Genomic DNA, 5,334 nt, shown 5'->3' on the forward strand with positions numbered 1-5,334 from the left:
GTTTTGTTTAGCCTTCAGGACATAATTCATTTCACTCATTCTCTAACATTAGAGTTAACAAAAGTTGTGTCACGTTTTCCATGAAATAGATGGCTGAGCTGAACGTTGCATTGCAGAAAGGAAAACTGTCACTTTTAGAAGCGGGTGCTTCAGGAGCATCAAGTGTGGGGCAAACGAGGCAGCAGTGGCTGCTATTTACAGGGCATCCTGACAGTTCCTGTGTGAGGTGTCAGCTGCTTTGGAAATGCAGCAGTGAAGCAGAGCACATTTTGCGCACTTGCAATGTCAACTTACATGATTCAAAAAGGAATTGTCCTACAAATCAAACACATCTTCCTCCAAACTCCAGAGACAGACAGTGCTGCCTGTTTTGGGCTTCAAATATTCTGATATTTGTATTTTTGCAACAGAGTACAGTGAGACCAAGCACTTTAGATATGTTGTCCAAGGGAATGCTCATGCAGCTAACGTCAAAGTTGCTGCTATGCATGAAAATATTTTAAAGCCAAGTGTGGGTTGGAAAGGTCCTGGTGCTTTCTGCTGGCCAGAGAGCCTTTGTAATAGCAGGTAATGAGAACACCAGGGAACAGAGCCAGTTGTTCAGGTAGAAAGCTCAGAAAGCAAAAGTGATTGGAAATACACTGTAACTGTTAATAGCCATTTTCAGTGCTTCTCAGGTTTGTCTTCATTCTTTGTCTTATATATTTAAGATAGTGAGCATGCCTAAACATAAAATGAGAACTTGGGAACTGAGGAATAATTGAATCAGTTATTCCCTATACAGAAAATAGAGTCTTTGAGATGAATAAACTGAAGAGGAAAGTCACCTAAGCTCTGTTGAATCGTTATGACAAGCTCGGCTTGTGGCTTAGCTGCAGACTGCCGAAGTTTAGTTTGTCTGTACCTCCGGGCACGTGTCTGTGGACGCTTTGAACACCATTGCTCTTCGGAGATTATTTTGAGTGGCAGGGCGGGCCACATAGACAAGGAGTATTCTCTAAGTAGCTTTAATTAAAAAGAACAAAGGCGACATAATTAGATTTTGATGACATACCTAAGTAACAGCAGATATGAAAGCTCTGACTTCCAAAATGAGCAAACCCATTTTTCAGCTCTGGGATGGAGGAACGGCCTGTGTTGCCAAACGCGGCTCCAGCGTGGGCAAGGCTGATGACCTCAGCCAAATATTTATTAAAGGGGAAAGAAGTATTTGTAGCGACTTGTTTACTCTAGCTCTTGCTCATACCGATAGGTTTTCCTCCTCTCGGTTATCACATTGAAACCTTCCTTACGACTAACTTTGTCTCTTGGAAACGTTTCCAGTCCGCATCCAACTCTTCCCGCTTTTCAGCAGCCCAAAAGCAAGCAGCTCACGTCGCGGGCGCGTTACGTGGCTCTCGGAGGGAGGCTCCGCGCGAGGCCAGAGCGACGTTTCCGGCAACGCGACCCGCACCAGGGGTTTGTGGCCTGTGTGCAGTCTCGGGGGGTACAAATTCACTTCGCTGATGTTTGTCACATCTTGCCTGCTGAAGGTAAAACTACTAGATACTATTGTCACTCTTGCTTGTTTCCTGAGCTATACGGTGGGATTAGCTATAAAATTGCATCCTAAAAAAAAAAAGAAAAAGTTCATGCGTCTCAGCTTTATTAGAGATGTATTATTTCCTACGTAGTGTGAAGGGGATACAACAAAAATTACATTCAAATTTGGCAATAGTTCATCAATGCAAGATTTGAAGTAATTTTAAATACACCTGCCTCTAATAATATAATAAATACTTCATATTTTTACAATACTTTCACTTCTAGGTCTGAAAGTACTGTGCAGAGAAGGGCAAATGTAATTATCCCCCCAATTACAGGAAGAGATTAAGAGGTAGAAAATTTGCAAAACATGCCCAATATAATGATACGCTCTAGTGACAAGCTTTGCAGAGATATACACCTTTACCAGCTTTTCAACACTACAGAAGTTCAGCCCCTTGTGACCAGCATACTGAGAAATGGAAATGAAACTGGTTTAAATAGATTCTCTCTATAGAAATTAAGCGTCAGTTTGGTTAAAAGAAATGGGTTTTGGCTTTTAGACAACAGAATCCCTCACACATCAGTTTAATTTGAGGACAGATAGTCCCTCTGTAACATACTTCATAAATAAGTTAATGTTTTCAGTTAATAAAATGTTCTCAGGTACTGAAATAGCAAAGATCATTAATCCTCTATTATTTTTTAATCGCAGCATTCATGGCAAAGCACTAAGCTGGTACGAATTTTACATCTTTTCTGAACAGTTTTCAGCACAGGCCTCTGGCAGGCATTGTTTCCTTTTCACTGAGGGGAAAAATGTATTATTGGGTTCTATATAAAATTTCATGTTTTTATCACACCTAGTACTGTTTTCATTAAAATATTTATTTTACCAATTAAACAGCTTTCCAATATAAGTTAATGCAGATAACCTGATGTTTAAAACCAAAGATATCCACAAATATTTACAGCCAGTCCTCTTTTCAAATAAAATTTTCTTCATTGTGTCCTTTCTCCTAACCCAAGTTCCGTGAATAGTTCATAATAATTTTATTGATATTTTTTATTTATTATTATTGATTTTACTTTCTGTTAACTGTTAGCAATCCAACTTATTTAAACATGTATTTTATTGTGCAAAAAGTGGTTTAGTGAAAGTATGCAAACAGGTCATTGCGCATGACCTGTGTGCTATCGGTGAATTATTTAAACTAGATTATTTTGTTTCTGTTACTGGCGAGGGAGAGAATTTCGAGCTACGTATTTGTATATCAGTGGTTCACACCCCGGCTCGGTTATCACCAACCACTGTGAGAATGCCGAAGCGATTTGTTCTGGGCAGCCAAGTGTGTGAGACACCAACCACAGTATATGCCAACGTGCATGTATGCTGGTGTATAAGCTCACGTGTATTCGTACGAGCAGCTATTCACACGAGTGAGCAAACTCGTGTTTGTGAGTGAGTTTATGTAAATACTTAGTCCTCACTTTCAGAGCCAATCTCTTTTACTGCTTCAGGAAATCTTGTACTTCTGCTTTTAGGAATCTATATTTAATGCGTCAACCAGAGAATTAATTTTGATTAAATACTCAGATTAAATACTTGTGTCTCACATCACCAGCCTCACTGACTTGTCATTTATGAAGGCAGAAGGGATGGCTGTGATGGCCATGTCTGACCTCCCAGGTAACACTGGCTACAGGGAGTGCTACGGGGTTTGCAACGTCAGGATCAAATCATGGAAAGTGTCTTTGACCCTGTGACAAACGCACAGAGCCTTAAAAGAGATTGAGAAATACAGAAGGTTCCTGATTCTTAGTGTGATCGTTAAATCGAGAGCCAAGCCGACATCATTATTTTTTTGGTCTAAAAAAAATGGTTCGTTTTTTCCTCATTGTTGCAAGATACCTAGGCAAACTACTGTGTTCCCCATTCTAAACACCCCCTTTCTCAAGGATATGCAAGTAATTCTTTTATATTGTGAGGAAATTAGTCTTTAACTTCTCAAAACTGTTCACATGGACCATCTTGTCTCCCTGCCTTATAGGAACGTTATCTGGTAGCAAGGCTTCCTGGTGGCTGGTGTTTCTTCCTCAGGCATTGAAACTTCCTCCAATCTCAGTGAACCGTCTGTGGTAACAACTGGCAGGCGACAGCCTCGCTCCCCTCGTGATGCCAATGCCAATTCTGTGAACGCACTGCTTGCCCTACACCCACCAGTTTGCTACTGAGTGCCCCGTGCTGGCAGAGACCGTGCTGGCCGGGGCTCCGTGGGGTATGAGAAGAGGCCATAGCTACATCCCTTTCCATGCACGATTCACCCACGCTTCGACGAGGAAACATTAACAGCCATTTTCAGATTGCAGTAGCGTTACACCAGCTACCTGGCCCGTGCTGCCGTGTGGGAAACAGGGAAGGGAATTGGAGCCACCAAGAGCACCAGGGAGCAATATCCCAGGCCAAAAACGTCCCCTGGTGTGTCCTGCTGCTGGCTGTAGGCCTTGCGAGTCGCTGTGCGGCTGGCAGGTGCGCTGCCATCACCGCTCATTGGAGGAAATAGCAATGGCAACGTCTTAAGAATAAACCCTGGCAATGTGGGGTTATTGCAATATTGTATTATATTGTAAATTTGTATTATACTGTAATTGCCTTTATGATATTAACTTGGAATGGCTCCACAGACTTCCAAGGAGATTTTACTGCTGACATTTTCAAACCTGAAAGGGAATGCAGATCCTGGATTATAAACCTCTGCTCATCCATCAAAGACAATCTCAGCTAGTCTCTCAAGTGACAGCACAGAAACAACCAGAATGTAATAAAAGTCTCTGGAAATAGCATTACTTTGAGTAACGTTTTCTATCAAATCATGAAAACTGAGTTTCCAAACAGTCTAGCCAGATGTTCTGCTTCAGGAGAACAGTTGAGCTCTAGCAGCAATAGAAATGAGCTCTCTGGCACTATTTGTTAAGGTAGCTGGGAGCTGTAGGGTGGAGGGCCAAAGCCTATTGCATCCCAGGACCCTGTGTCTGACCTGAAGAGCCCTCTGTGCAGATTGCACCTCTCAGTGAGAGCTGTGAACTGCTTTTACATACCAGGCTAGTCTAAAACCTATATTGAAAGCTCTTAAACAATTCCGTAGACAGCAGGAAGATACTGTACCGTGAAAGAAGTTTTCCCCTGCTCATTCATTTTAGCCTTCGAACTGTACCTAATTATTAGATGCAAAATTCTTGCAGGCCAAAGTATCTTGAATGCATGTTCACTATGCTCAGGCACGAAATAATAGAAAGGTCACCAGCAAATCTCCAGTCATGACAATAGTTACCCTGTGTAGTTTAGGCAAAGGTGGGGGTTTATTTGCTCATTTCCAGGTCTGAATATAAACCCAGCAGGTTTCAAAGCTGTACTTAGCTGAGAAAAATTGTTTAGAGTTTAGCCAGATACATGTCTGTTAGACTGGCTGTGCAGGGAGAGATGGCTGTGTCTGAGAGCGTGTTTCCACATGCGCCCTCATGGCATGCAGCGCCTCTCCCTGCACCACCTCCCCGGTGTCCTTTGCTGCAGTGAACCTCCACGAGGCCTTCATCAGTCTTCACTCCTTCAAACCACGATGCTCTTCTGCTTTCTCCACTTCCCTTCCTTAGCCTCAGTGTGAGCATAACAAAATATGGCTTGCGGGAAAAAAGGTGGCAATATTTTCTCTGTTTATGGGCAGCTTACAGGTTCAGTAAATATATTTTTAAATACTATCAAGAAAAATCGCAACTATTTGCAGCTCTTCAAAAATGTAGACTCAGTTCACT

The 5,334-nt window shown here is 42.1% G+C and overlaps 1 long non-coding RNA gene across 1 annotated transcript; it reads left to right on the forward strand.

Moving 5' to 3' along the window:
- Positions 1-1,300: 1,300 nt before the first annotated feature.
- On the forward strand, positions 1,301-4,368 carry LOC104149491 (uncharacterized). The gene is made up of 2 exons (XR_695345.2): positions 1,301-1,532; positions 3,576-4,368. It is a non-coding gene; the product is annotated as an uncharacterized lncRNA (long non-coding RNA).
- The last annotated feature ends 966 nt before the right edge of the window (positions 4,369-5,334 follow it).

This window comes from Struthio camelus, chromosome 4 (assembly GCF_040807025.1).
Source record: "Struthio camelus isolate bStrCam1 chromosome 4, bStrCam1.hap1, whole genome shotgun sequence".
Lineage (NCBI taxonomy): Eukaryota > Metazoa > Chordata > Aves > Struthioniformes > Struthionidae > Struthio > Struthio camelus.